The 24,299-nt window shown below is 58.3% G+C and overlaps 42 non-coding genes across 42 annotated transcripts; all 42 read right to left on the bottom strand.

Moving 5' to 3' along the window:
- Positions 1–361: 361 nt before the first annotated feature.
- On the bottom strand, positions 362–552 carry LOC137354094 (U2 spliceosomal RNA). Its single transcript, XR_010970243.1, has one exon. It is a non-coding gene; the product is annotated as a U2 spliceosomal RNA (small nuclear RNA).
- Positions 553–938: 386 nt separating this feature from the next.
- LOC137353988 (U2 spliceosomal RNA) lies at positions 939–1,129 on the bottom strand. Its single transcript, XR_010970138.1, has one exon. It is a non-coding gene; the product is annotated as a U2 spliceosomal RNA (small nuclear RNA).
- A 386-nt stretch (positions 1,130–1,515) lies between these two features.
- On the bottom strand, positions 1,516–1,706 carry LOC137353871 (U2 spliceosomal RNA). The gene has a single exon (XR_010970023.1). It is a non-coding gene; the product is annotated as a U2 spliceosomal RNA (small nuclear RNA).
- A 386-nt stretch (positions 1,707–2,092) lies between these two features.
- LOC137353987 (U2 spliceosomal RNA) lies at positions 2,093–2,283 on the bottom strand. The gene has a single exon (XR_010970137.1). It is a non-coding gene; the product is annotated as a U2 spliceosomal RNA (small nuclear RNA).
- Positions 2,284–2,669: 386 nt separating this feature from the next.
- On the bottom strand, positions 2,670–2,860 carry LOC137353870 (U2 spliceosomal RNA). Its single transcript, XR_010970022.1, has one exon. It is a non-coding gene; the product is annotated as a U2 spliceosomal RNA (small nuclear RNA).
- A 386-nt stretch (positions 2,861–3,246) lies between these two features.
- LOC137354067 (U2 spliceosomal RNA) lies at positions 3,247–3,437 on the bottom strand. Its single transcript, XR_010970216.1, has one exon. It is a non-coding gene; the product is annotated as a U2 spliceosomal RNA (small nuclear RNA).
- A 386-nt stretch (positions 3,438–3,823) lies between these two features.
- LOC137353797 (U2 spliceosomal RNA) lies at positions 3,824–4,014 on the bottom strand. Its single transcript, XR_010969949.1, has one exon. It is a non-coding gene; the product is annotated as a U2 spliceosomal RNA (small nuclear RNA).
- A 386-nt stretch (positions 4,015–4,400) lies between these two features.
- LOC137354119 (U2 spliceosomal RNA) lies at positions 4,401–4,591 on the bottom strand. Its single transcript, XR_010970268.1, has one exon. It is a non-coding gene; the product is annotated as a U2 spliceosomal RNA (small nuclear RNA).
- Positions 4,592–4,977: 386 nt separating this feature from the next.
- Positions 4,978–5,168, bottom strand: LOC137354100 (U2 spliceosomal RNA). The gene has a single exon (XR_010970249.1). It is a non-coding gene; the product is annotated as a U2 spliceosomal RNA (small nuclear RNA).
- Positions 5,169–5,554: 386 nt separating this feature from the next.
- Positions 5,555–5,745, bottom strand: LOC137353986 (U2 spliceosomal RNA). Its single transcript, XR_010970136.1, has one exon. It is a non-coding gene; the product is annotated as a U2 spliceosomal RNA (small nuclear RNA).
- Positions 5,746–6,131: 386 nt separating this feature from the next.
- LOC137353869 (U2 spliceosomal RNA) lies at positions 6,132–6,322 on the bottom strand. The gene has a single exon (XR_010970021.1). It is a non-coding gene; the product is annotated as a U2 spliceosomal RNA (small nuclear RNA).
- A 386-nt stretch (positions 6,323–6,708) lies between these two features.
- Positions 6,709–6,899, bottom strand: LOC137354104 (U2 spliceosomal RNA). Its single transcript, XR_010970253.1, has one exon. It is a non-coding gene; the product is annotated as a U2 spliceosomal RNA (small nuclear RNA).
- A 386-nt stretch (positions 6,900–7,285) lies between these two features.
- Positions 7,286–7,476, bottom strand: LOC137354131 (U2 spliceosomal RNA). Its single transcript, XR_010970280.1, has one exon. It is a non-coding gene; the product is annotated as a U2 spliceosomal RNA (small nuclear RNA).
- A 386-nt stretch (positions 7,477–7,862) lies between these two features.
- On the bottom strand, positions 7,863–8,053 carry LOC137354066 (U2 spliceosomal RNA). The gene has a single exon (XR_010970215.1). It is a non-coding gene; the product is annotated as a U2 spliceosomal RNA (small nuclear RNA).
- Positions 8,054–8,439: 386 nt separating this feature from the next.
- LOC137354099 (U2 spliceosomal RNA) lies at positions 8,440–8,630 on the bottom strand. Its single transcript, XR_010970248.1, has one exon. It is a non-coding gene; the product is annotated as a U2 spliceosomal RNA (small nuclear RNA).
- A 386-nt stretch (positions 8,631–9,016) lies between these two features.
- On the bottom strand, positions 9,017–9,207 carry LOC137353985 (U2 spliceosomal RNA). Its single transcript, XR_010970135.1, has one exon. It is a non-coding gene; the product is annotated as a U2 spliceosomal RNA (small nuclear RNA).
- Positions 9,208–9,593: 386 nt separating this feature from the next.
- LOC137353868 (U2 spliceosomal RNA) lies at positions 9,594–9,784 on the bottom strand. Its single transcript, XR_010970020.1, has one exon. It is a non-coding gene; the product is annotated as a U2 spliceosomal RNA (small nuclear RNA).
- A 386-nt stretch (positions 9,785–10,170) lies between these two features.
- LOC137354065 (U2 spliceosomal RNA) lies at positions 10,171–10,361 on the bottom strand. The gene has a single exon (XR_010970214.1). It is a non-coding gene; the product is annotated as a U2 spliceosomal RNA (small nuclear RNA).
- Positions 10,362–10,747: 386 nt separating this feature from the next.
- On the bottom strand, positions 10,748–10,938 carry LOC137354088 (U2 spliceosomal RNA). The gene has a single exon (XR_010970237.1). It is a non-coding gene; the product is annotated as a U2 spliceosomal RNA (small nuclear RNA).
- A 386-nt stretch (positions 10,939–11,324) lies between these two features.
- LOC137354064 (U2 spliceosomal RNA) lies at positions 11,325–11,515 on the bottom strand. Its single transcript, XR_010970213.1, has one exon. It is a non-coding gene; the product is annotated as a U2 spliceosomal RNA (small nuclear RNA).
- A 386-nt stretch (positions 11,516–11,901) lies between these two features.
- On the bottom strand, positions 11,902–12,092 carry LOC137353796 (U2 spliceosomal RNA). Its single transcript, XR_010969948.1, has one exon. It is a non-coding gene; the product is annotated as a U2 spliceosomal RNA (small nuclear RNA).
- Positions 12,093–12,478: 386 nt separating this feature from the next.
- On the bottom strand, positions 12,479–12,669 carry LOC137354118 (U2 spliceosomal RNA). The gene has a single exon (XR_010970267.1). It is a non-coding gene; the product is annotated as a U2 spliceosomal RNA (small nuclear RNA).
- A 386-nt stretch (positions 12,670–13,055) lies between these two features.
- Positions 13,056–13,246, bottom strand: LOC137353866 (U2 spliceosomal RNA). Its single transcript, XR_010970018.1, has one exon. It is a non-coding gene; the product is annotated as a U2 spliceosomal RNA (small nuclear RNA).
- A 386-nt stretch (positions 13,247–13,632) lies between these two features.
- LOC137354063 (U2 spliceosomal RNA) lies at positions 13,633–13,823 on the bottom strand. Its single transcript, XR_010970212.1, has one exon. It is a non-coding gene; the product is annotated as a U2 spliceosomal RNA (small nuclear RNA).
- Positions 13,824–14,209: 386 nt separating this feature from the next.
- Positions 14,210–14,400, bottom strand: LOC137353865 (U2 spliceosomal RNA). Its single transcript, XR_010970017.1, has one exon. It is a non-coding gene; the product is annotated as a U2 spliceosomal RNA (small nuclear RNA).
- Positions 14,401–14,786: 386 nt separating this feature from the next.
- On the bottom strand, positions 14,787–14,977 carry LOC137354062 (U2 spliceosomal RNA). The gene has a single exon (XR_010970211.1). It is a non-coding gene; the product is annotated as a U2 spliceosomal RNA (small nuclear RNA).
- Positions 14,978–15,363: 386 nt separating this feature from the next.
- On the bottom strand, positions 15,364–15,554 carry LOC137354130 (U2 spliceosomal RNA). The gene has a single exon (XR_010970279.1). It is a non-coding gene; the product is annotated as a U2 spliceosomal RNA (small nuclear RNA).
- Positions 15,555–15,940: 386 nt separating this feature from the next.
- On the bottom strand, positions 15,941–16,131 carry LOC137354061 (U2 spliceosomal RNA). Its single transcript, XR_010970210.1, has one exon. It is a non-coding gene; the product is annotated as a U2 spliceosomal RNA (small nuclear RNA).
- Positions 16,132–16,517: 386 nt separating this feature from the next.
- On the bottom strand, positions 16,518–16,708 carry LOC137354060 (U2 spliceosomal RNA). Its single transcript, XR_010970209.1, has one exon. It is a non-coding gene; the product is annotated as a U2 spliceosomal RNA (small nuclear RNA).
- A 386-nt stretch (positions 16,709–17,094) lies between these two features.
- Positions 17,095–17,285, bottom strand: LOC137354087 (U2 spliceosomal RNA). The gene has a single exon (XR_010970236.1). It is a non-coding gene; the product is annotated as a U2 spliceosomal RNA (small nuclear RNA).
- A 386-nt stretch (positions 17,286–17,671) lies between these two features.
- Positions 17,672–17,862, bottom strand: LOC137354058 (U2 spliceosomal RNA). The gene has a single exon (XR_010970207.1). It is a non-coding gene; the product is annotated as a U2 spliceosomal RNA (small nuclear RNA).
- A 386-nt stretch (positions 17,863–18,248) lies between these two features.
- Positions 18,249–18,439, bottom strand: LOC137353795 (U2 spliceosomal RNA). The gene has a single exon (XR_010969947.1). It is a non-coding gene; the product is annotated as a U2 spliceosomal RNA (small nuclear RNA).
- Positions 18,440–18,825: 386 nt separating this feature from the next.
- LOC137354117 (U2 spliceosomal RNA) lies at positions 18,826–19,016 on the bottom strand. The gene has a single exon (XR_010970266.1). It is a non-coding gene; the product is annotated as a U2 spliceosomal RNA (small nuclear RNA).
- Positions 19,017–19,402: 386 nt separating this feature from the next.
- LOC137353901 (U2 spliceosomal RNA) lies at positions 19,403–19,593 on the bottom strand. Its single transcript, XR_010970052.1, has one exon. It is a non-coding gene; the product is annotated as a U2 spliceosomal RNA (small nuclear RNA).
- A 386-nt stretch (positions 19,594–19,979) lies between these two features.
- On the bottom strand, positions 19,980–20,170 carry LOC137354057 (U2 spliceosomal RNA). Its single transcript, XR_010970206.1, has one exon. It is a non-coding gene; the product is annotated as a U2 spliceosomal RNA (small nuclear RNA).
- Positions 20,171–20,556: 386 nt separating this feature from the next.
- LOC137353864 (U2 spliceosomal RNA) lies at positions 20,557–20,747 on the bottom strand. Its single transcript, XR_010970016.1, has one exon. It is a non-coding gene; the product is annotated as a U2 spliceosomal RNA (small nuclear RNA).
- A 386-nt stretch (positions 20,748–21,133) lies between these two features.
- Positions 21,134–21,324, bottom strand: LOC137354056 (U2 spliceosomal RNA). Its single transcript, XR_010970205.1, has one exon. It is a non-coding gene; the product is annotated as a U2 spliceosomal RNA (small nuclear RNA).
- Positions 21,325–21,710: 386 nt separating this feature from the next.
- Positions 21,711–21,901, bottom strand: LOC137354129 (U2 spliceosomal RNA). Its single transcript, XR_010970278.1, has one exon. It is a non-coding gene; the product is annotated as a U2 spliceosomal RNA (small nuclear RNA).
- Positions 21,902–22,287: 386 nt separating this feature from the next.
- Positions 22,288–22,478, bottom strand: LOC137354055 (U2 spliceosomal RNA). Its single transcript, XR_010970204.1, has one exon. It is a non-coding gene; the product is annotated as a U2 spliceosomal RNA (small nuclear RNA).
- Positions 22,479–22,864: 386 nt separating this feature from the next.
- Positions 22,865–23,055, bottom strand: LOC137353794 (U2 spliceosomal RNA). Its single transcript, XR_010969946.1, has one exon. It is a non-coding gene; the product is annotated as a U2 spliceosomal RNA (small nuclear RNA).
- A 386-nt stretch (positions 23,056–23,441) lies between these two features.
- LOC137354021 (U2 spliceosomal RNA) lies at positions 23,442–23,632 on the bottom strand. Its single transcript, XR_010970171.1, has one exon. It is a non-coding gene; the product is annotated as a U2 spliceosomal RNA (small nuclear RNA).
- A 386-nt stretch (positions 23,633–24,018) lies between these two features.
- Positions 24,019–24,209, bottom strand: LOC137354054 (U2 spliceosomal RNA). The gene has a single exon (XR_010970203.1). It is a non-coding gene; the product is annotated as a U2 spliceosomal RNA (small nuclear RNA).
- Positions 24,210–24,299: the final 90 nt, after the last annotated feature.

Raw genomic sequence — 24,299 nt, 5'->3', positions numbered from 1 at the left:
GCGTCAGGGCCGGCGTGCGGCCTCTACCTCAAAGTAGCCGCCGGGTGGGCGAGCCTAGGGCGAAAGAGGCGACGGCGGGCGGTCTTTGAGCCAGAGCTCCTTTTGTTGCCGGGCCTTGCAAGCAGAAAGGAAAGCACGCGTGCATGCCACGCGCAGCCATTCCTCGCGCTTCTGCGCGAGGCATTGCGCAGGAAAAAAGACACGCGCGCGCTGGGCAGCAAAGGGCGGCCTGCAACTGCGGGGCAATCCAACAGGGGGCAGCGTAGCGCCCACGGAAAACTGCAGCAAAGTCAGCCGAGCAGCAGCGCCGTCAGTATTGCGAATTCTATTTTTCAGCAGGGGTCTCGCCCCCATGGAGGGGGGAAGCTGCACTGCTCCTGGAAAAACTGCAATACCAGGTGGATGCATGGAGTGGACGGGGCAAGCCCCTGTTCCATCTCCCTGTCCCAAAAATCAATTTAATATTTGGTCCCCAGATAGGGGACGTATCATATATTAAACTGATAAGAACAGATACTACACTTGATCTTAGCCAAAAGGCCGAGAAGCGATGGCCGTAAAACTGCGTTTGCTGCGCGCGTCAGGGCCGGCGTGCGGCCTCTACCTCAAAGTAGCCGCCGGGTGGGCGAGCCTAGGGCGAAAGAGGCGACGGCGGGCGGTCTTTGAGCCAGAGCTCCTTTTGTTGCCGGGCCTTGCAAGCAGAAAGGAAAGCACGCGTGCATGCCACGCGCAGCCATTCCTCGCGCTTCTGCGCGAGGCATTGCGCAGGAAAAAAGACACGCGCGCGCTGGGCAGCAAAGGGCGGCCTGCAACTGCGGGGCAATCCAACAGGGGGCAGCGTAGCGCCCACGGAAAACTGCAGCAAAGTCAGCCGAGCAGCAGCGCCGTCAGTATTGCGAATTCTATTTTTCAGCAGGGGTCTCGCCCCCATGGAGGGGGGAAGCTGCACTGCTCCTAGAAACACTGCAATACCAGGTGGATGCATGGAGTGGACGGGGCAAGCCCCTGTTCCATCTCCCTGTCCCAAAAATCAATTTAATATTTGGTCCCCAGATAGGGGACGTATCAGATATTAAACTGATAAGAACAGATACTACACTTGATCTTAGCCAAAAGGCCGAGAAGCGATGGCCGTAAAACTGCGTTTGCTGCGCGCGTCAGGCCCGGCGTGCGGCCTCTACCTCAAAGTAGCCGCCGGGTGGGCGAGCCTAGGGCGAAAGAGGCGACGGCGGGCGGTCTTTGAGCCAGAGCTCCTTTTGTTGCCGGGCCTTGCAAGCAGAAAGGAAAGCACGCGTGCATGCCACGCGCAGCCATTCCTGGCGCTTCTGCGCGAGGCATTGCGCAGGAAAAAAGACACGCGGGCGCTGGGCAGCAAAGGGCGGCCTGCAACTGCGGGGCAATCCAACAGGGGGCAGCGTAGCGCCCACGGAAAACTGCAGCAAAGTCAGCCGAGCAGCAGCGCCGTCACTATTGCGAATTCTATTTTTCAGCAGGGGTCTCGCCCCCATGGAGGGGGGAAGCTGCACCGCTCCTGGAAACACTGCAATACCAGGTGGATGCATGGAGTGGACGGGGCAAGCCCCTGTTCCATCTCCCTGTCCCAAAAATCAATTTAATATTTGGTCCCCAGATAGGGGACGTATCAGATATTAAACTGATAAGAACAGATACTACACTTGATCTTAACCAAAAGGCCGAGAAGCGATGGCCGTAAAACTGCATTTGCTGCGCGCGTCAGGCCCGGCGTGCGGCCTCTACCTCAAAGTAGCCGCCGGGTGGGCGAGCCTAGGGCGAAAGAGGCGACGGCGGGCGGTCTTTGAGCCAGAGCTCCTTTTGTTGCCGGGCCTTGCAAGCAGAAAGGAAAGCACGCGTGCATGCCACGCGCAGCCATTCCTCGCGCTTCTGCGCGAGGCATTGCGCAGGAAAAAAGACACGCGCGCGCTGGGCAGCAAAGGGCGGCCTGCAACTGCGGGGCAATCCAACAGGGGGCAGCGTAGCGCCCACGGAAAACTGCAGCAAAGTCAGCCGAGCAGCAGCGCCGTCAGTATTGCGAATTCTATTTTTCAGCAGGGGTCTCGCCCCCATGGAGGGGGGAAGCTGCACTGCTCCTAGAAACACTGCAATACCAGGTGGATGCATGGAGTGGACGGGGCAAGCCCCTGTTCCATCTCCCTGTCCCAAAAATCAATTTAATATTTGGTCCCCAGATAGGGGACGTATCAGATATTAAACTGATAAGAACAGATACTACACTTGATCTTAGCCAAAAGGCCGAGAAGCGATGGCCGTAAAACTGCGTTTGCTGCGCGCGTCAGGCCCGGCGTGCGGCCTCTACCTCAAAGTAGCCGCCGGGTGGGCGAGCCTAGGGCGAAAGAGGCGACGGCGGGCGGTCTTTGAGCCAGAGCTCCTTTTGTTGCCGGGCCTTGCAAGCAGAAAGGAAAGCACGCGTGCATGCCACGCGCAGCCATTCCTGGCGCTTCTGCGCGAGGCATTGCGCAGGAAAAAAGACACGCGGGCGCTGGGCAGCAAAGGGCGGCCTGCAACTGCGGGGCAATCCAACAGGGGGCAGCGTAGCGCCCACGGAAAACTGCAGCAAAGTCAGCCGAGCAGCAGCGCCGTCACTATTGCGAATTCTATTTTTCAGCAGGGGTCTCGCCCCCATGGAGGGGGGAAGCTGCACCGCTCCTGGAAACACTGCAATACCAGGTGGATGCATGGAGTGGACGGGGCAAGCCCCTGTTCCATCTCCCTGTCCCAAAAATCAATTTAATATTTGGTCCCCAGATAGGGGACGTATCAGATATTAAACTGATAAGAACAGATACTACACTTGATCTTAACCAAAAGGCCGAGAAGCGATGGCCGTAAAACTGCATTTGCTGCGCGCGTCAGGCCCGGCGTGCGGCCTCTACCTCAAAGTAGCCGCCGGGTGGGCGAGCCTAGGGCGAAAGAGGCGACGGCGGGCGGTCTTTGAGCCAGAGCTCCTTTTGTTGCCGGGCCTTGCAAGCAGAAAGGAAAGCACGCGTGCATGCCACGCGCAGCCATTCCTTGCGCTTCTGCGCGAGGCATTGCGCAGGAAAATAGACACGCGCGCGCTGGGCAGCAAAGGGCGGCCTGCAACTGCGGGGCAATCCAACAGGGGGCAGCGTAGCGCCCACGGAAAACTGCAGCAAAGTCAGCCGAGCAGCAGCGCCGTCAGTATTGCGAATTCTATTTTTCAGCAGGTGTCTCGCCCCCATGGAGGGGGGAAGCTGCACTGCTCCTGGAAACACTGCAATACCAGGTGGATGCATGGAGTGGACGGGGCAAGCCCCTGTTCCATCTCCCTGTCCCAAAAATCAATTTAATATTTGGTCCCCAGATAGGGGACGTATCAGATATTAAACTGATAGGAACAGATACTACACTTGATCTTAGCCAAAAGGCCGAGAAGCGATGGCCGTAAAACTGCGTTTGCTGCGCGCGTCAGGGCCGGCGTGCGGCCTCTACCTCAAAGTAGCCGCCGGGTGGGCGAGCCTAGGGCGAAAGAGGCGACGGCGGGCGGTCTTTGAGCCAGAGCTCCTTTTGTTGCCGGGCCTTGCAAGCAGAAAGGAAAGCACGCGTGCATGCCACGCGCAGCCATTCCTCGCGCTTCTGCGCGAGGCATTGCGCAGGAAAAAAGACACGCGCGCGCTGGGCAGCAAAGGGCGGCCTGCAACTGCGGGGCAATCCAACAGGGGGCAGCGTAGCGCCCACGGAAAACTGCAGCAAAGTCAGCCGAGCAGCAGCGCCGTCAGTATTGCGAATTCTATTTTTCAGCAGGGGTCTCGCCCCCATGGAGGGGGGAAGCTGCACTGCTCCTGGAAACACTGCAATACCAGGTGGATGCATGGAGTGGACGGGGCAAGCCCCTGTTCCATCTCCCTGTCCCAAAAATCAATTTAATATTTGGTCCCCAGATAGGGGACGTATCAGATATTAAACTGATAAGAACAGATACTACACTTGATCTTAGCCAAAAGGCCGAGAAGCGATGGCCGTAAAACTGCGTTTGCTGCGCGCGTCAGGCCCGGCGTGCGGCCTCTACCTCAAAGTAGCCGCCGGGTGGGCGAGCCTAGGGCGAAAGAGGCGACGGCGGGCGGTCTTTGAGCCAGAGCTCCTTTTGTTGCCGGGCCTTGCAAGCAGAAAGGAAAGCACGCGTGCATGCCACGCGCAGCCATTCCTTGCGCTTCTGCGCGAGGCATTGCGCAGGAAAAAAGACACGCGCGCGCCGGGCAGCAAAGGGCGGCCTGCAACTGCTGGGCAATCCAACAGGGGGCAGCGTAGCGCCCACGGAAAACTGCAGCATAGTCAGCCGAGCAGCAGCGCCGTCACTATTGCGAATTCTATTTTTCAGCAGGGGTCTCGCCCCCATGGAGGGGGGAAGCTGCACCGCTCCTGGAAACACTGCAATACCAGGTGGATGCATGGAGTGGACGGGGTAAGCCCCTGTTCCATCTCCCTGTCCCAAAAATCAATTTAATATTTGGTCCCCAGATAGGGGACGTATCATATATTAAACTGATAAGAACAGATACTACACTTGATCTTAGCCAAAAGGCCGAGAAGCGATGGCCGTAAAACTGCGTTTGCTGCGCGCGTCAGGGCCGGCGTGCGGCCTCTACCTCAAAGTAGCCGCCGGGTGGGCGAGCCTAGGGCGAAAGAGGCGACGGCGGGCGGTCTTTGAGCCAGAGCTCCTTTTGTTGCCGGGCCTTGCAAGCAGAAAGGAAAGCACGCGTGCATGCCACGCGCAGCCATTCCTCGCGCTTCTGCGCGAGGCATTGCGCAGGAAAAAAGACACGCGCGCGCTGGGCAGCAAAGGGCGGCCTGCAACTGCGGGGCAATCCAACAGGGGGCAGCGTAGCGCCCACGGAAAACTGCAGCAAAGTCAGCCGAGCAGCAGCGCCGTCAGTATTGCGAATTCTATTTTTCAGCAGGGGTCTCGCCCCCATGGAGGGGGGAAGCTGCACTGCTCCTGGAAACACTGCAATACCAGGTGGATGCATGGAGTGGACGGGGCAAGCCCCTGTTCCATCTCCCTGTCCCAAAAATCAATTTAATATTTGGTCCCCAGATAGGGGACGTATCATATATTAAACTGATAAGAACAGATACTACACTTGATCTTAGCCAAAAGGCCGAGAAGCGATGGCCGTAAAACTGCGTTTGCTGCGCGCGTCAGGGCCGGCGTGCGGCCTCTACCTCAAAGTAGCCGCCGGGTGGGCGAGCCTAGGGCGAAAGAGGCGACGGCGGGCGGTCTTTGAGCCAGAGCTCCTTTTGTTGCCGGGCCTTGCAAGCAGAAAGGAAAGCACGCGTGCATGCCACGCGCAGCCATTCCTCGCGCTTCTGCGCGAGGCATTGCGCAGGAAAAAAGACACGCGCGCGCTGGGCAGCAAAGGGCGGCCTGCAACTGCGGGGCAATCCAACAGGGGGCAGCGTAGCGCCCACGGAAAACTGCAGCAAAGTCAGCCGAGCAGCAGCGCCGTCAGTATTGCGAATTCTATTTTTCAGCAGGGGTCTCGCCCCCATGGAGGGGGGAAGCTGCACTGCTCCTAGAAACACTGCAATACCAGGTGGATGCATGGAGTGGACGGGGCAAGCCCCTGTTCCATCTCCCTGTCCCAAAAATCAATTTAATATTTGGTCCCCAGATAGGGGACGTATCAGATATTAAACTGATAAGAACAGATACTACACTTGATCTTAGCCAAAAGGCCGAGAAGCGATGGCCGTAAAACTGCGTTTGCTGCGCGCGTCAGGCCCGGCGTGCGGCCTCTACCTCAAAGTAGCCGCCGGGTGGGCGAGCCTAGGGCGAAAGAGGCGACGGCGGGCGGTCTTTGAGCCAGAGCTCCTTTTGTTGCCGGGCCTTGCAAGCAGAAAGGAAAGCACGCGTGCATGCCACGCGCAGCCATTCCTGGCGCTTCTGCGCGAGGCATTGCGCAGGAAAAAAGACACGCGGGCGCTGGGCAGCAAAGGGCGGCCTGCAACTGCGGGGCAATCCAACAGGGGGCAGCGTAGCGCCCACGGAAAACTGCAGCAAAGTCAGCCGAGCAGCAGCGCCGTCACTATTGCGAATTCTATTTTTCAGCAGGGGTCTCGCCCCCATGGAGGGGGGAAGCTGCACCGCTCCTGGAAACACTGCAATACCAGGTGGATGCATGGAGTGGACGGGGCAAGCCCCTGTTCCATCTCCCTGTCCCAAAAATCAATTTAATATTTGGTCCCCAGATAGGGGACGTATCAGATATTAAACTGATAAGAACAGATACTACACTTGATCTTAACCAAAAGGCCGAGAAGCGATGGCCGTAAAACTGCATTTGCTGCGCGCGTCAGGCCCGGCGTGCGGCCTCTACCTCAAAGTAGCCGCCGGGTGGGCGAGCCTAGGGCGAAAGAGGCGACGGCGGGCGGTCTTTGAGCCAGAGCTCCTTTTGTTGCCGGGCCTTGCAAGCAGAAAGGAAAGCACGCGTGCATGCCACGCGCAGCCATTCCTTGCGCTTCTGCGCGAGGCATTGCGCAGGAAAATAGACACGCGCGCGCTGGGCAGCAAAGGGCGGCCTGCAACTGCGGGGCAATCCAACAGGGGGCAGCGTAGCGCCCACGGAAAACTGCAGCAAAGTCAGCCGAGCAGCAGCGCCGTCAGTATTGCGAATTCTATTTTTCAGCAGGTGTCTCGCCCCCATGGAGGGGGGAAGCTGCACTGCTCCTGGAAACACTGCAATACCAGGTGGATGCATGGAGTGGACGGGGCAAGCCTCTGTTCCATCTCCCTGTCCCAAAAATCAATTTAATATTTGGTCCCCAGATAGGGGACGTATCAGATATTAAACTGATAGGAACAGATACTACACTTGATCTTAGCCAAAAGGCCGAGAAGCGATGGCCGTAAAACTGCGTTTGCTGCGCGCGTCAGGCCCGGCGTGCGGCCTCTACCTCAAAGTAGCCGCCGGGTGGGCGAGCCTAGGGCGAAAGAGGCGACGGCGGGCGGTCTTTGAGCCAGAGCTCCTTTTGTTGCCGGGCCTTGCAAGCAGAAAGGAAAGCACGCGTGCATGCCACGCGCAGCCATTCCTTGCGCTTCTGCGCGAGGCATTGCGCGGGAAAAAAGACACGCGCGCGCCGGGCAGCAAAGGGCGGCCTGCAACTGCTGGGCAATCCAACAGGGGGCAGCGTAGCGCCCACGGAAAACTGCAGCATAGTCAGCCGAGCAGCAGCGCCGTCACTATTGCGAATTCTATTTTTCAGCAGGGGTCTCGCCCCCATGGAGGGGGGAAGCTGCACCGCTCCTGGAAACACTGCAATACCAGGTGGATGCATGGAGTGGACGGGGTAAGCCCCTGTTCCATCTCCCTGTCCCAAAAATCAATTTAATATTTGGTCCCCAGATAGGGGACGTATCATACATTAAACTGATAAGAACAGATACTACACTTGATCTTAGCCAAAAGGCCGAGAAGCGATGGCCGTAAAACTGCGTTTGCTGCGCGCGTCAGGGCCGGCGTGCGGCCTCTACCTCAAAGTAGCCGCCGGGTGGGCGAGCCTAGGGCGAAAGAGGCGACGGCGGGCGGTCTTTGAGCCAGAGCTCCTTTTGTTGCCGGGCCTTGCAAGCAGAAAGGAAAGCACGCGTGCATGCCACGCGCAGCCATTCCTTGCGCTTCTGCGCGAGGCATTGCGCAGGAAAAAAGACACGCGCGCGCTGGGCAGCAAAGGGCGGCCTGCAACTGCGGGGCAATCCAACAGGGGGCAGCGTAGCGCCCACGGAAAACTGCAGCAAAGTCAGCCGAGCAGCAGCGCCGTCAGTATTGCGAATTCTATTTTTCAGCAGGTGTCTCGCCCCCATGGAGGGGGGAAGCTGCACTGCTCCTGGAAACACTGCAATACCAGGTGGATGCATGGAGTGGACGGGGCAAGCCCCTGTTCCATCTCCCTGTCCCAAAAATCAATTTAATATTTGGTCCCCAGATAGGGGACGTATCAGATATTAAACTGATAGGAACAGATACTACACTTGATCTTAGCCAAAAGGCCGAGAAGCGATGGCCGTAAAACTGCGTTTGCTGCGCGCGTCAGGGCCGGCGTGCGGCCTCTACCTCAAAGTAGCCGCCGGGTGGGCGAGCCTAGGGCGAAAGAGGCGACGGCGGGCGGTCTTTGAGCCAGAGCTCCTTTTGTTGCCGGGCCTTGCAAGCAGAAAGGAAAGCACGCGTGCATGCCACGCGCAGCCATTCCTCGCGCTTCTGCGCGAGGCATTGCGCAGGAAAAAAGACACGCGCGCGCTGGGCAGCAAAGGGCGGCCTGCAACTGCGGGGCAATCCAACAGGGGGCAGCGTAGCGCCCACGGAAAACTGCAGCAAAGTCAGCCGAGCAGCAGCGCCGTCAGTATTGCGAATTCTATTTTTCAGCAGGGGTCTCGCCCCCATGGAGGGGGGAAGCTGCACTGCTCCTGGAAACACTGCAATACCAGGTGGATGCATGGAGTGGACGGGGCAAGCCCCTGTTCCATCTCCCTGTCCCAAAAATCAATTTAATATTTGGTCCCCAGATAGGGGACGTATCATATATTAAACTGATAAGAACAGATACTACACTTGATCTTAGCCAAAAGGCCGAGAAGCGATGGCCGTAAAACTGCGTTTGCTGCGCGCGTCAGGGCCGGCGTGCGGCCTCTACCTCAAAGTAGCCGCCGGGTGGGCGAGCCTAGGGCGAAAGAGGCGACGGCGGGCGGTCTTTGAGCCAGAGCTCCTTTTGTTGCCGGGCCTTGCAAGCAGAAAGGAAAGCACGCGTGCATGCCACGCGCAGCCATTCCTCGCGCTTCTGCGCGAGGCATTGCGCAGGAAAAAAGACACGCGCGCGCTGGGCAGCAAAGGGCGGCCTGCAACTGCGGGGCAATCCAACAGGGGGCAGCGTAGCTCCCACGGAAAACTGCAGCAAAGTCAGCCGAGCAGCAGCGCCGTCAGTATTGCGAATTCTATTTTTCAGCAGGGGTCTCGCCCCCATGGAGGGGGGAAGCTGCACTGCTCCTAGAAACACTGCAATACCAGGTGGATGCATGGAGTGGACGGGGCAAGCCCCTGTTCCATCTCCCTGTCCCAAAAATCAATTTAATATTTGGTCCCCAGATAGGGGACGTATCAGATATTAAACTGATAAGAACAGATACTACACTTGATCTTAGCCAAAAGGCCGAGAAGCGATGGCCGTAAAACTGCGTTTGCTGCGCGCGTCAGGCCCGGCGTGCGGCCTCTACCTCAAAGTAGCCGCCGGGTGGGCGAGCCTAGGGCGAAAGAGGCGACGGCGGGCGGTCTTTGAGCCAGAGCTCCTTTTGTTGCCGGGCCTTGCAAGCAGAAAGGAAAGCACGCGTGCATGCCACGCGCAGCCATTCCTGGCGCTTCTGCGCGAGGCATTGCGCAGGAAAAAAGACACGCGGGCGCTGGGCAGCAAAGGGCGGCCTGCAACTGCGGGGCAATCCAACAGGGGGCAGCGTAGCGCCCACGGAAAACTGCAGCAAAGTCAGCCGAGCAGCAGCGCCGTCACTATTGCGAATTCTATTTTTCAGCAGGGGTCTCGCCCCCATGGAGGGGGGAAGCTGCACCGCTCCTGGAAACACTGCAATACCAGGTGGATGCATGGAGTGGACGGGGCAAGCCCCTGTTCCATCTCCCTGTCCCAAAAATCAATTTAATATTTGGTCCCCAGATAGGGGACGTATCAGATATTAAACTGATAAGAACAGATACTACACTTGATCTTAACCAAAAGGCCGAGAAGCGATGGCCGTAAAACTGCATTTGCTGCGCGCGTCAGGCCCGGCGTGCGGCCTCTACCTCAAAGTAGCCGCCGGGTGGGCGAGCCTAGGGCGAAAGAGGCGACGGCGGGCGGTCTTTGAGCCAGAGCTCCTTTTGTTGCCGGGCCTTGCAAGCAGAAAGGAAAGCACGCGTGCATGCCACGCGCAGCCATTCCTTGCGCTTCTGCGCGAGGCATTGCGCAGGAAAATAGACACGCGCGCGCTGGGCAGCAAAGGGCGGCCTGCAACTGCGGGGCAATCCAACAGGGGGCAGCGTAGCGCCCACGGAAAACTGCAGCAAAGTCAGCCGAGCAGCAGCGCCGTCAGTATTGCGAATTCTATTTTTCAGCAGGTGTCTCGCCCCCATGGAGGGGGGAAGCTGCACTGCTCCTGGAAACACTGCAATACCAGGTGGATGCATGGAGTGGACGGGGCAAGCCCCTGTTCCATCTCCCTGTCCCAAAAATCAATTTAATATTTGGTCCCCAGATAGGGGACGTATCAGATATTAAACTGATAGGAACAGATACTACACTTGATCTTAGCCAAAAGGCCGAGAAGCGATGGCCGTAAAACTGCGTTTGCTGCGCGCGTCAGGCCCGGCGTGCGGCCTCTACCTCAAAGTAGCCGCCGGGTGGGCGAGCCTAGGGCGAAAGAGGCGACGGCGGGCGGTCTTTGAGCCAGAGCTCCTTTTGTTGCCGGGCCTTGCAAGCAGAAAGGAAAGCACGCGTGCATGCCACGCGCAGCCATTCCTTGCGCTTCTGCGCGAGGCATTGCGCGGGAAAAAAGACACGCGCGCGCCGGGCAGCAAAGGGCGGCCTGCAACTGCTGGCCAATCCAACAGGGGGCAGCGTAGCGCCCACGGAAAACTGCAGCATAGTCAGCCGAGCAGCAGCGCCGTCACTATTGCGAATTCTATTTTTCAGCAGGGGTCTCGCCCCCATGGAGGGGGGAAGCTGCACCGCTCCTGGAAACACTGCAATACCAGGTGGATGCATGGAGTGGACGGGGCAAGCCCCTGTTCCATCTCCCTGTCCCAAAAATCAATTTAATATTTGGTCCCCAGATAGGGGACGTATCATACATTAAACTGATAAGAACAGATACTACACTTGATCTTAGCCAAAAGGCCGAGAAGCGATGGCCGTAAAACTGCGTTTGCTGCGCGCGTCAGGGCCGGCGTGCGGCCTCTACCTCAAAGTAGCCGCCGGGTGGGCGAGCCTAGGGCGAAAGAGGCGACGGCGGGCGGTCTTTGAGCCAGAGCTCCTTTTGTTGCCGGGCCTTGCAAGCAGAAAGGAAAGCACGCGTGCATGCCACGCGCAGCCATTCCTTGCGCTTCTGCGCGAGGCATTGCGCAGGAAAAAAGACACGCGCGCGCTGGGCAGCAAAGGGCGGCCTGCAACTGCGGGGCAATCCAACAGGGGGCAGCGTAGCGCCCACGGAAAACTGCAGCAAAGTCAGCCGAGCAGCAGCGCCGTCAGTATTGCGAATTCTATTTTTCAGCAGGTGTCTCGCCCCCATGGAGGGGGGAAGCTGCACTGCTCCTGGAAACACTGCAATACCAGGTGGATGCATGGAGTGGACGGGGCAAGCCCCTGTTCCATCTCCCTGTCCCAAAAATCAATTTAATATTTGGTCCCCAGATAGGGGACGTATCAGATATTAAACTGATAGGAACAGATACTACACTTGATCTTAGCCAAAAGGCCGAGAAGCGATGGCCGTAAAACTGCGTTTGCTGCGCGCGTCAGGGCCGGCGTGCGGCCTCTACCTCAAAGTAGCCGCCGGGTGGGCGAGCCTAGGGCGAAAGAGGCGACGGCGGGCGGTCTTTGAGCCAGAGCTCCTTTTGTTGCCGGGCCTTGCAAGCAGAAAGGAAAGCACGCGTGCATGCCACGCGCAGCCATTCCTCGCGCTTCTGCGCGAGGCATTGCGCAGGAAAAAAGACACGCGCGCGCTGGGCAGCAAAGGGCGGCCTGCAACTGCGGGGCAATCCAACAGGGGGCAGCGTAGCGCCCACGGAAAACTGCAGCAAAGTCAGCCGAGCAGCAGCGCCGTCAGTATTGCGAATTCTATTTTTCAGCAGGGGTCTCGCCCCCATGGAGGGGGGAAGCTGCACTGCTCCTGGAAACACTGCAATACCAGGTGGATGCATGGAGTGGACGGGGCAAGCCCCTGTTCCATCTCCCTGTCCCAAAAATCAATTTAATATTTGGTCCCCAGATAGGGGACGTATCAGATATTAAACTGATAAGAACAGATACTACACTTGATCTTAGCCAAAAGGCCGAGAAGCGATGGCCGTAAAACTGCGTTTGCTGCGCGCGTCAGGCCCGGCGTGCGGCCTCTACCTCAAAGTAGCCGCCGGGTGGGCGAGCCTAGGGCGAAAGAGGCGACGGCGGGCGGTCTTTGAGCCAGAGCTCCTTTTGTTGCCGGGCCTTGCAAGCAGAAAGGAAAGCACGCGTGCATGCCACGCGCAGCCATTCCTTGCGCTTCTGCGCGAGGCATTGCGCAGGAAAAAAGACACGCGCGCGCCGGGCAGCAAAGGGCGGCCTGCAACTGCTGGGCAATCCAACAGGGGGCAGCGTAGCGCCCACGGAAAACTGCAGCATAGTCAGCCGAGCAGCAGCGCCGTCACTATTGCGAATTCTATTTTTCAGCAGGGGTCTCGCCCCCATGGAGGGGGGAAGCTGCACCGCTCCTGGAAACACTGCAATACCAGGTGGATGCATGGAGTGGACGGGGTAAGCCCCTGTTCCATCTCCCTGTCCCAAAAATCAATTTAATATTTGGTCCCCAGATAGGGGACGTATCATATATTAAACTGATAAGAACAGATACTACACTTGATCTTAGCCAAAAGGCCGAGAAGCGATGGCCGTAAAACTGCGTTTGCTGCGCGCGTCAGGCCCGGCGTGCGGCCTCTACCTCAAAGTAGCCGCCGGGTGGGCGAGCCTAGGGCGAAAGAGGCGACGGCGGGCGGTCTTTGAGCCAGAGCTCCTTTTGTTGCCGGGCCTTGCAAGCAGAAAGGAAAGCACGCGTGCATGCCACGCGCAGCCATTCCTGGCGCTTCTGCGCGAGGCATTGCGCAGGAAAAAAGACACGCGGGCGCTGGGCAGCAAAGGGCGGCCTGCAACTGCGGGGCAATCCAACAGGGGGCAGCGTAGCGCCCACGGAAAACTGCAGCAAAGTCAGCCGAGCAGCAGCGCCGTCACTATTGCGAATTCTATTTTTCAGCAGGGGTCTCGCCCCCATGGAGGGGGGAAGCTGCACCGCTCCTGGAAACACTGCAATACCAGGTGGATGCATGGAGTGGACGGGGCAAGCCCCTGTTCCATCTCCCTGTCCCAAAAATCAATTTAATATTTGGTCCCCAGATAGGGGACGTATCAGATATTAAACTGATAAGAACAGATACTACACTTGATCTTAACCAAAAGGCCGAGAAGCGATGGCCGTAAAACTGCATTTGCTGCGCGCGTCAGGCCCGGCGTGCGGCCTCTACCTCAAAGTAGCCGCCGGGTGGGCGAGCCTAGGGCGAAAGAGGCGACGGCGGGCGGTCTTTGAGCCAGAGCTCCTTTTGTTGCCGGGCCTTGCAAGCAGAAAGGAAAGCACGCGTGCATGCCACGCGCAGCCATTCCTTGCGCTTCTGCGCGAGGCATTGCGCAGGAAAATAGACACGCGCGCGCTGGCCAGCAAAGGGCGGCCTGCAACTGCGGGGCAATCCAACAGGGGGCAGCGTAGCGCCCACGGAAAACTGCAGCAAAGTCAGCCGAGCAGCAGCGCCGTCAGTATTGCGAATTCTATTTTTCAGCAGGTGTCTCGCCCCCATGGAGGGGGGAAGCTGCACTGCTCCTGGAAACACTGCAATACCAGGTGGATGCATGGAGTGGACGGGGCAAGCCCCTGTTCCATCTCCCTGTCCCAAAAATCAATTTAATATTTGGTCCCCAGATAGGGGACGTATCAGATATTAAACTGATAGGAACAGATACTACACTTGATCTTAGCCAAAAGGCCGAGAAGCGATGGCCGTAAAACTGCGTTTGCTGCGCGCGTCAGGCCCGGCGTGCGGCCTCTACATCAAAGTAGCCGCCGGGTGGGCGAGCCTAGGGCGAAAGAGGCGACGGCGGGCGGTCTTTGAGCCAGAGCTCCTTTTGTTGCCGGGCCTTGCAAGCAGAAAGGAAAGCACGCGTGCATGCCACGCGCAGCCATTCCTTGCGCTTCTGCGCGAGGCATTGCGCGGGAAAAAAGACACGCGCGCGCCGGGCAGCAAAGGGCGGCCTGCAACTGCGGGGCAATCCAACAGGGGGCAGCGTAGCGCCCACGGAAATCTGCAGCAAAGTCAGCCGAGCAGCAGCGCCGTCACTATTGCGAATTCTATTTTTCAGCAGGGGTCTCGCCCCCATGGAGGGGGGAAGCTGCACCGCTCCTGGAAACACTGCAATACCAGGTGGATGCATGGAGTGGACGGGGCAAGCCCCTGTTCCATCTCCCTGTCCCAAAAATCAATTTAATATTTGGTCCCCAGATAGGGGACGTATCAGATATTAAACTGATAAGAACAGATACTACACTTGATCTTAACCAAAAGGCCGAGAAGCGATGGCCGTAAAACTGCATTTGCTGCGCGCGTCAGGCCCGGCGTGCGGCCTCTACCTCAAAGTAGCCGCCGGGTGGGCGAGCCTAGGGCGAAAGAGGCGACGGCGGGCGGTCTTTGAGCCAGAGCTCCTTTTGTTGCCGGGCCTTGCAAGCAGAAAGGAAAGCACGCGTGCATGCCACGCGCAGCCATTCCTTGCGCTTCTGCGCGAGGCATTGCGCAGGAAAATAGACACGCGCGCGCTGGGCAGCAAAGGGCGGCCTGCAACTGCGGGGCAATCCAACAGGGGGCAGCGTAGCGCCCACGGAAAACTGCAGCAAAGTCAGCCGAGCAGCAGCGCCGTCAGTATTGCGAATTCTATTTTTCAGCAGGTGTCTCGCCCCCATGGAGGGGGGAAGCTGCACTGCTCCTGGAAACACTGCAATACCAGGTGGATGCATGGAGTGGACGGGGCAAGCCCCTGTTCCATCTCCCTGTCCCAAAAATCAATTTAATATTTGGTCCCCAGATAGGGGACGTATCAGATATTAAACTGATAGGAACAGATACTACACTTGATCTTAGCCAAAAGGCCGAGAAGCGATGGCCGTAAAACTGCGTTTGCTGCGCGCGTCAGGCCCGGCGTGCGGCCTCTACCTCAAAGTAGCCGCCGGGTGGGCGAGCCTAGGGCGAAAGAGGCGACGGCGGGCGGTCTTTGAGCCAGAGCTCCTTTTGTTGCCGGGCCTTGCAAGCAGAAAGGAAAGCACGCGTGCATGCCACGCGCAGCCATTCCTTGCGCTTCTGCGCGAGGCATTGCGCGGGAAAAAAGAAACGCGCGCGCCGGGCAGCAAAGGGCGGCCTGCAACTGCTGGGCAATCCAACAGGGGGCAGCGTAGCGCCCACGGAAAACTGCAGCATAGTCAGCCGAGCAGCAGCTCCGTCACTATTGCGAATTCTATTTTTCAGCAGGGGTCTCGCCCCCATGGAGGGGGGAAGCTGCACCGCTCCTGGAAACACTGCAATACCAGGTGGATGCATGGAGTGGACGGGGTAAGCCCCTGTTCCATCTCCCTGTCCCAAAAATCAATTTAATATTTGGTCCCCAGATAGGGGACGTATCATACATTAAACTGATAAGAACAGATACTACACTTGATCTTAGCCAAAAGGCCGAGAAGCGATGGCCGTAAAACTGCGTTTGCTGCGCGCGTCAGGGCCGGCGTGCGGCCTCTACCTCAAAGTAGCCGCCGGGTGGGCGAGCCTAGGGCGAAAGAGGCGACGGCGGGCGGTCTTTGAGCCAGAGCTCCTTTTGTTGCCGGGCCTTGCAAGCAGAAAGGAAAGCACGCGTGCATGCCACGCGCAGCCATTCCTTGCGCTTCTGCGCGAGGCATTGCGCAGGAAAAAAGACACGCGCGCGCTGGGCAGCAAAGGGCGGCCTGCAACTGCGGGGCAATCCAACAGGGGGCAGCGTAGCGCCCACGGAAAACTGCAGCAAAGTCAGCCGAGCAGCAGCGCCGTCAGTATTGCGAATTCTATTTTTCAGCAGGTGTCTCGCCCCCATGGAGGGGGGAAGCTGCACTGCTCCTGGAAACACTGCAATACCAGGTGGATGCATGGAGTGGACGGGGCAAGCCCCTGTTCCATCTCCCTGTCCCAAAAATCAATTTAATATTTGGTCCCCAGATAGGGGACGTATCAGATATTAAACTGATAGGAACAGATACTACACTTGATCTTAGCCAAAAGGCCGAGAAGCGATGGCCGTAAAACTGCGTTTGCTGCGCGCTTCAGGGCCGGCGTGCGGCCTCTACCTCAAAGTAGCCGCCGGGTGGGCGAGCCTAGGGCGAAAGAGGCGACGGCGGGCGGTCTTTGAGCCAGAGCTCCTTTTGTTGCCGGGCCTTGCAAGCAGAAAGGAAAGCACGCGTGCATGCCACGCGCAGCCATTCCTCGCGCTTCTGCGCGAGGCATTGCGCAGGAAAAAAGACACGCGCGCGCTGGGCAGCAAAGGGCGGCCTGCAACTGCGGGGCAATCCAACAGGGGGCAGCGTAGCGCCCACGGAAAACTGCAGCAAAGTCAGCCGAGCAGCAGCGCCGTCAGTATTGCGAATTCTATTTTTCAGCAGGGGTCTCGCCCCCATGGAGGGGGGAAGCTGCACTGCTCCTGGAAACACTGCAATACCAGGTGGATGCATGGAGTGGACGGGGCAAGCCCCTGTTCCATCTCCCTGTCCCAAAAATCAATTTAATATTTGGTCCCCAGATAGGGGACGTATCAGATATTAAACTGATAGGAACAGATACTACACTTGATCTTAGCCAAAAGGCCGAGAAGCGATGGCCGTAAAACTGCGTTTGCTGCGCGCGTCAGGCCCGGCGTGCGGCCTCTACCTCAAAGTAGCCGCCGGGTGGGCGAGCCTAGGGCGAAAGAGGCGACGGCGGGCGGTCTTTGAGCCAGAGCTCCTTTTGTTGCCGGGCCTTGCAAGCAGAAAGGAAAGCACGCGTGCATGCCACGCGCAGCCATTCCTTGCGCTTCTGCGCGAGGCATTGCGCGGGAAAAAAGACACGCGCGCGCCGGGCAGCAAAGGGCGGCCTGCAACTGCTGGCCAATCCAACAGGGGGCAGCGTAGCGCCCACGGAAAACTGCAGCATAGTCAGCCGAGCAGCAGCGCCGTCACTATTGCGAATTCTATTTTTCAGCAGGGGTCTCGCCCCCATGGAGGGGGGAAGCTGCACCGCTCCTGGAAACACTGCAATACCAGGTGGATGCATGGAGTGGACGGGGCAAGCCCCTGTTCCATCTCCCTGTCCCAAAAATCAATTTAATATTTGGTCCCCAGATAGGGGACGTATCATACATTAAACTGATAAGAACAGATACTACACTTGATCTTAGCCAAAAGGCCGAGAAGCGATGGCCGTAAAACTGCGTTTGCTGCGCGCGTCAGGGCCGGCGTGCGGCCTCTACCTCAAAGTAGCCGCCGGGTGGGCGAGCCTAGGGCGAAAGAGGCGACGGCGGGCGGTCTTTGAGCCAGAGCTCCTTTTGTTGCCGGGCCTTGCAAGCAGAAAGGAAAGCACGCGTGCATGCCACGCGCAGCCATTCCTTGCGCTTCTGCGCGAGGCATTGCGCAGGAAAAAAGACACGCGCGCGCTGGGCAGCAAAGGGCGGCCTGCAACTGCGGGGCAATCCAACAGGGGGCAGCGTAGCGCCCACGGAAAACTGCAGCAAAGTCAGCCGAGCAGCAGCGCCGTCAGTATTGCGAATTCTATTTTTCAGCAGGTGTCTCGCCCCCATGGAGGGGGGAAGCTGCACTGCTCCTGGAAACACTGCAATACCAGGTGGATGCATGGAGTGGACGGGGCAAGCCCCTGTTCCATCTCCCTGTCCCAAAAATCAATTTAATATTTGGTCCCCAGATAGGGGACGTATCAGATATTAAACTGATAGGAACAGATACTACACTTGATCTTAGCCAAAAGGCCGAGAAGCGATGGCCGTAAAACTGCGTTTGCTGCGCGCGTCAGGGCCGGCGTGCGGCCTCTACCTCAAAGTAGCCGCCGGGTGGGCGAGCCTCGGGCGAAAGAGGCGACGGCGGGCGGTCTTTGAGCCAGAGCTCCTTTTGTTGCCGGGCCTTGCAAGCAGAAAGGAAAGCACGCGTGCATGCCACGCGCAGCCATTCCTCGCGCTTCTGCGCGAGGCATTGCGCAGGAAAAAAGACACGCGCGCGCTGGGCAGCAAAGGGCGGCCTGCAACTGCGGGGCAATCCAACAGGGGGCAGCGTAGCGCCCACGGAAAACTGCAGCAAAGTCAGCCGAGCAGCAGCGCCGTCAGTATTGCGAATTCTATTTTTCAGCAGGGGTCTCGCCCCCATGGAGGGGGGAAGCTGCACTGCTCCTGGAAACACTGCAATACCAGGTGGATGCATGGAGTGGACGGGGCAAGCCCCTGTTCCATCTCCCTGTCCCAAAAATCAATTTAATATTTGGTCCCCAGATAGGGGACGTATCAGATATTAAACTGATAAGAACAGATACTACACTTGATCTTAGCCAAAAGGCCGAGAAGCGATGGCCGTAAAACTGCGTTTGCTGCGCGCGTCAGGCCCGGCGTGCGGCCTCTACCTCAAAGTAGCCGCCGGGTGGGCGAGCCTAGGGCGAAAGAGGCGACGGCGGGCGGTCTTTGAGCCAGAGCTCCTTTTGTTGCCGGGCCTTGCAAGCAGAAAGGAAAGCACGCGTGCATGCCACGCGCAGCCATTCCTTGCGCTTCTGCGCGAGGCATTGCGCAGGAAAAAAGACACGCGCGCGCCGGGCAGCAAAGGGCGGCCTGCAACTGCTGGGCAATCCAACAGGGGGCAGCGTAGCGCCCACGGAAAACTGCAGCATAGTCAGCCGAGCAGCAGCGCCGTCACTATTGCGAATTCTATTTTTCAGCAGGGGTCTCGCCCCCATGGAGGGGGGAAGCTGCACCGCTCCTGGAAACACTGCAATACCAGGTGGATGCATGGAGTGGACGGGGTAAGCCCCTGTTCCATCTCCCTGTCCCAAAAATCAATTTAATATTTGGTCCCCAGATAGGGGACGTATCATATATTAAACTGATAAGAACAGATACTACACTTGATCTTAGCCAAAAGGCCGAGAAGCGATGGCCGTAAAACTGCGTTTGCTGCGCGCGTCAGGCCCGGCGTGCGGCCTCTACCTCAAAGTAGCCGCCGGGTGGGCGAGCCTAGGGCGAAAGAGGCGACGGCGGGCGGTCTTTGAGCCAGAGCTCCTTTTGTTGCCGGGCCTTGCAAGCAGAAAGGAAAGCACGCGTGCATGCCACGCGCAGCCATTCCTGGCGCTTCTGCGCGAGGCATTGCGCAGGAAAAAAGACACGCGGGCGCTGGGCAGCAAAGGGCGGCCTGCAACTGCGGGGCAATCCAACAGGGGGCAGCGTAGCGCCCACGGAAAACTGCAGCAAAGTCAGCCGAGCAGCAGCGCCGTCACTATTGCGAATTCTATTTTTCAGCAGGGGTCTCGCCCCCATGGAGGGGGGAAGCTGCACCGCTCCTGGAAACACTGCAATACCAGGTGGATGCATGGAGTGGACGGAGCAAGCCCCTGTTCCATCTCCCTGTCCCAAAAATCAATTTAATATTTGGTCCCCAGATAGGGGACGTATCAGATATTAAACTGATAAGAACAGATACTACACTTGATCTTAACCAAAAGGCCGAGAAGCGATGGCCGTAAAACTGCATTTGCTGCGCGCGTCAGGCCCGGCGTGCGGCCTCTACCTCAAAGTAGCCGCCGGGTGGGCGAGCCTAGGGCGAAAGAGGCGACGGCGGGCGGTCTTTGAGCCAGAGCTCCTTTTGTTGCCGGGCCTTGCAAGCAGAAAGGAAAGCACGCGTGCATGCCACGCGCAGCCATTCCTTGCGCTTCTGCGCGAGGCATTGCGCAGGAAAATAGACACGCGCGCGCTGGCCAGCAAAGGGCGGCCTGCAACTGCGGGGCAATCCAACAGGGGGCAGCGTAGCGCCCACGGAAAACTGCAGCAAAGTCAGCCGAGCAGCAGCGCCGTCAGTATTGCGAATTCTATTTTTCAGCAGGTGTCTCGCCCCCATGGAGGGGGGAAGCTGCACTGCTCCTGGAAACACTGCAATACCAGGTGGATGCATGGAGTGGACGGGGCAAGCCCCTGTTCCATCTCCCTGTCCCAAAAATCAATTTAATATTTGGTCCCCAGATAGGGGACGTATCAGATATTAAACTGATAGGAACAGATACTACACTTGATCTTAGCCAAAAGGCCGAGAAGCGATGGCCGTAAAACTGCGTTTGCTGCGCGCGTCAGGCCCGGCGTGCGGCCTCTACATCAAAGTAGCCGCCGGGTGGGCGAGCCTAGGGCGAAAGAGGCGACGGCGGGCGGTCTTTGAGCCAGAGCTCCTTTTGTTGCCGGGCCTTGCAAGCAGAAAGGAAAGCACGCGTGCATGCCACGCGCAGCCATTCCTTGCGCTTCTGCGCGAGGCATTGCGCGGGAAAAAAGACACGCGCGCGCCGGGCAGCAAAGGGCGGCCTGCAACTGCGGGGCAATCCAACAGGGGGCAGCGTAGCGCCCACGGAAATCTGCAGCAAAGTCAGCCGAGCAGCAGCGCCGTCACTATTGCGAATTCTATTTTTCAGCAGGGGTCTCGCCCCCATGGAGGGGGGAAGCTGCACCGCTCCTGGAAACACTGCAATACCAGGTGGATGCATGGAGTGGACGGGGCAAGCCCCTGTTCCATCTCCCTGTCCCAAAAATCAATTTAATATTTGGTCCCCAGATAGGGGACGTATCAGATATTAAACTGATAAGAACAGATACTACACTTGATCTTAACCAAAAGGCCGAGAAGCGATGGCCGTAAAACTGCATTTGCTGCGCGCGTCAGGCCCGGCGTGCGGCCTCTACCTCAAAGTAGCCGCCGGGTGGGCGAGCCTAGGGCGAAAGAGGCGACGGCGGGCGGTCTTTGAGCCAGAGCTCCTTTTGTTGCCGGGCCTTGCAAGCAGAAAGGAAAGCACGCGTGCATGCCACGCGCAGCCATTCCTTGCGCTTCTGCGCGAGGCATTGCGCAGGAAAATAGACACGCGCGCGCTGGGCAGCAAAGGGCGGCCTGCAACTGCGGGGCAATCCAACAGGGGGCAGCGTAGCGCCCACGGAAAACTGCAGCAAAGTCAGCCGAGCAGCAGCGCCGTCAGTATTGCGAATTCTATTTTTCAGCAGGTGTCTCGCCCCCATGGAGGGGGGAAGCTGCACTGCTCCTGGAAACACTGCAATACCAGGTGGATGCATGGAGTGGACGGGGCAAGCCCCTGTTCCATCTCCCTGTCCCAAAAATCAATTTAATATTTGGTCCCCAGATAGGGGACGTATCAGATATTAAACTGATAGGAACAGATACTACACTTGATCTTAGCCAAAAGGCCGAGAAGCGATGGCCGTAAAACTGCGTTTGCTGCGCGCGTCAGGCCCGGCGTGCGGCCTCTACCTCAAAGTAGCCGCCGGGTGGGCGAGCCTAGGGCGAAAGAGGCGACGGCGGGCGGTCTTTGAGCCAGAGCTCCTTTTGTTGCCGGGCCTTGCAAGCAGAAAGGAAAGCACGCGTGCATGCCACGCGCAGCCATTCCTTGCGCTTCTGCGCGAGGCATTGCGCGGGAAAAAAGAAACGCGCGCGCCGGGCAGCAAAGGGCGGCCTGCAACTGCTGGGCAATCCAACAGGGGGCAGCGTAGCGCCCACGGAAAACTGCAGCATAGTCAGCCGAGCAGCAGCTCCGTCACTATTGCGAATTCTATTTTTCAGCAGGGGTCTCGCCCCCATGGAGGGGGGAAGCTGCACCGCTCCTGGAAACACTGCAATACCAGGTGGATGCATGGAGTGGACGGGGTAAGCCCCTGTTCCATCTCCCTGTCCCAAAAATCAATTTAATATTTGGTCCCCAGATAGGGGACGTATCATACATTAAACTGATAAGAACAGATACTACACTTGATCTTAGCCAAAAGGCCGAGAAGCGATGGCCGTAAAACTGCGTTTGCTGCGCGCGTCAGGGCCGGCGTGCGGCCTCTACCTCAAAGTAGCCGCCGGGTGGGCGAGCCTAGGGCGAAAGAGGCGACGGCGGGCGGTCTTTGAGCCAGAGCTCCTTTTGTTGCCGGGCCTTGCAAGCAGAAAGGAAAGCACGCGTGCATGCCACGCGCAGCCATTCCTTGCGCTTCTGCGCGAGGCATTGCGCAGGAAAAAAGACACGCGCGCGCTGGGCAGCAAAGGGCGGCCTGCAACTGCGGGGCAATCCAACAGGGGGCAGCGTAGCGCCCACGGAAAACTGCAGCAAAGTCAGCCGAGCAGCAGCGCCGTCAGTATTGCGAATTCTATTTTTCAGCAGGTGTCTCGCCCCCATGGAGGGGGGAAGCTGCACTGCTCCTGGAAACACTGCAATACCAGGTGGATGCATGGAGTGGACGGGGCAAGCCCCTGTTCCATCTCCCTGTCCCAAAAATCAATTTAATATTTGGTCCCCAGATAGGGGACGTATCAGATATTAAACTGATAGGAACAGATACTACACTTGATCTTAGCCAAAAGGCCGAGAAGCGATGGCCGTAAAACTGCGTTTGCTGCGCGCTTCAGGGCCGGCGTGCGGCCTCTACCTCAAAGTAGCCGCCGGGTGGGCGAGCCTAGGGCGAAAGAGGCGACGGCGGGCGGTCTTTGAGCCAGAGCTCCTTTTGTTGCCGGGCCTTGCAAGCAGAAAGGAAAGCACGCGTGCATGCCACGCGCAGCCATTCCTCGCGCTTCTGCGCGAGGCATTGCGCAGGAAAAAAGACACGCGCGCGCTGGGCAGCAAAGGGCGGCCTGCAACTGCGGGGCAATCCAACAGGGGGCAGCGTAGCGCCCACGGAAAACTGCAGCAAAGTCAGCCGAGCAGCAGCGCCGTCAGTATTGCGAATTCTATTTTTCAGCAGGGGTCTCGCCCCCATGGAGGGGGGAAGCTGCACTGCTCCTGGAAACACTGCAATACCAGGTGGATGCATGGAGTGGACGGGGCAAGCCCCTGTTCCATCTCCCTGTCCCAAAAATCAATTTAATATTTGGTCCCCAGATAGGGGACGTATCAGATATTAAACTGATAAGAACAGATACTACACTTGATCTTAGCCAAAAGGCCGAGAAGCGATGGCCGTAAAACTGCGTTTGCTGCGCGCGTCAGGCCCGGCGTGCGGCCTCTACCTCAAAGTAGCCGCCGGGTGGGCGAGCCTAGGGCGAAAGAGGCGACGGCGGGCGGTCTTTGAGCCAGAGCTCCTTTTGTTGCCGGGCCTTGCAAGCAGAAAGGAAAGCACGCGTGCATGCCACGCGCAGCCATTCCTTGCGCTTCTGCGCGAGGCATTGCGCAGGAAAAAAGACACGCGCGCGCCGGGCAGCAAAGGGCGGCCTGCAACTGCTGGGCAATCCAACAGGGGGCAGCGTAGCGCCCACGGAAAACTGCAGCATAGTCAGCCGAGCAGCAGCGCCGTCACTATTGCGAATTCTATTTTTCAGCAGGGGTCTCGCCCCCATGGAGGGGGGAAGCTGCACCGCTCCTGGAAACACTGCAATACCAGGTGGATGCATGGAGTGGACGGGGCAAGCCCCTGTTCCATCTCCCTGTCCCAAAAATCAATTTAATATTTGGTCCCCAGATAGGGGACGTATCATATATTAAACTGATAAGAACAGATACTACACTTGATCTTAGCCAAAAGGCCGAGAAGCGATGGCCGTAAAACTGCGTTTGCTGCGCGCGTCAGGCCCGGCGTGCGGCCTCTACCTCAAAGTAGCCGCCGGGTGGGCGAGCCTAGGGCGAAAGAGGCGACGGCGGGCGGTCTTTGAGCCAGAGCTCCTTTTGTTGCCGGGCCTTGCAAGCAGAAAGGAAAGCACGCGTGCATGCCACGCGCAGCCATTCCTTGCGCTTCTGCGCGAGGCATTGCGCAGGAAAATAGACACGCGCGCGCTGGGCAGCAAAGGGCGGCCTGCAACTGCGGGGCAATCCAACAGGGGGCAGCGTAGCGCCCACGGAAAACTGCAGCAAAGTCAGCCGAGCAGCAGCGCCGTCAGTATTGCGAATTCTATTTTTCAGCAGGTGTCTCGCCCCCATGGAGGGGGGAAGCTGCACTGCTCCTGGAAACACTGCAATACCAGGTGGATGCATGGAGTGGACGGGGCAAGCCCCTGTTCCATCTCCCTGTCCCAAAAATCAATTTAATATTTGGTCCCCAGATAGGGGACGTATCAGATATTAAACTGATAGGAACAGATACTACACTTGATCTTAGCCAAAAGGCCGAGAAGCGATGGCCGTAAAACTGCGTTTGCTGCGCGCGTCAGGCCCGGCGTGCGGCCTCTACCTCAAAGTAGCCGCCGGGTGGGCGAGCCTAGGGCGAAA

This window comes from Heterodontus francisci, chromosome 41 (assembly GCF_036365525.1).
Source record: "Heterodontus francisci isolate sHetFra1 chromosome 41, sHetFra1.hap1, whole genome shotgun sequence".
NCBI lineage: Eukaryota > Metazoa > Chordata > Chondrichthyes > Heterodontiformes > Heterodontidae > Heterodontus > Heterodontus francisci.
The sequence above is the reverse complement of the archived record's forward strand: the minus strand, read 5'-3'. Positions and strand labels throughout refer to the sequence as shown.